At 58.4% G+C, this 892-nt stretch overlaps 1 pseudogene across 1 annotated transcript; it reads right to left on the bottom strand.

The window, feature by feature from the left end:
- Positions 1–314: 314 nt before the first annotated feature.
- On the bottom strand, positions 315–886 carry LOC108526159 (BAG family molecular chaperone regulator 1 pseudogene; annotated as a pseudogene). Its single transcript, XR_001884432.1, has one exon. The product of XR_001884432.1 is annotated as a BAG family molecular chaperone regulator 1 pseudogene (transcript).
- Between the last annotated feature and the right edge of the window lie 6 nt (positions 887–892).

Consider the following 892-nt stretch of genomic DNA (forward strand, 5'->3'; position numbering starts at 1 on the left):
ACTAAGAAAAGAAAAAACACATTTTAGGAATAAGGTGGGATTTGCTGGAGCAATACTGCTAAAAGGTTTATGGAGATGTTTGCATATGCATCTCAAGGCACAGCATTTTCCTTGAACTTATTCAGGTCACAAAGATCTTTATGTCTTACTGCTGATTTACTCCCTTATGTTTAAGATGGTAAAGATAATTATCAATAAATACTAAGGGAACTCAGAGACCGGTGCCCACGTGGGTCCTCTGTAAGCTGAGCGCCAGTACCCTGGGGCCCGCTTTTCTTTCTCTATACTTTGTCTCTGTGTCTTATTTCTTTTCTCAAGTCTCTCGTTCCACCTAACGAGAAACACCCACAAGTGTGGAGGGGCAGGCCACCCCTTCACTTCCGGACGCCAGGACAAGCGCAAGGTCACACGCTTCTGGAGAACATGTGACTAAACCCACAGACCCCGCCGGGCTTTCGGGGCCAGCAAGGAGCCCACCCAGCACCCAACACTCACTGTGGGTGACAGTCACGGTGAGCCCAGCTGCCGCCATTTCCTCCCTGGTCACCTCCTCGCTCGGGGTCGCCTCCTCGTCCCGGGTCACCTCCTGGCTCCGATTCATCTCTTCGCCTCGAGTCCTCTCCTCACTCTGGGCCACCTCTTCGCTCCCGGTTGCCTCCTCACTCACGGTCAACTCCTCGCTCCGGGTCGAGCGGCGCCGGGTCTTCTTCTTCATCCGCGGCCCGCGAGCGCCGGCGGCGGCGCCCCTGGTGGGTCGGTCATGCCCGCTGGCAGCACCCCGGACAGGTGGACGCCGAGAGGGACGCGGGCCACGCTGGGCCGTGGGCTCCGACTGGCGCGGCTCCCGGCCTGGCCGAAGGGCGCGCAGCCGAGAGCCCAGCCGCTCCCGGTC

The sequence above is a fragment of the Rhinopithecus bieti genome, unplaced genomic scaffold (genome assembly GCF_001698545.2).
Source record: "Rhinopithecus bieti isolate Rb0 unplaced genomic scaffold, ASM169854v2 repeat_37006, whole genome shotgun sequence".
NCBI lineage: Eukaryota > Metazoa > Chordata > Mammalia > Primates > Cercopithecidae > Rhinopithecus > Rhinopithecus bieti.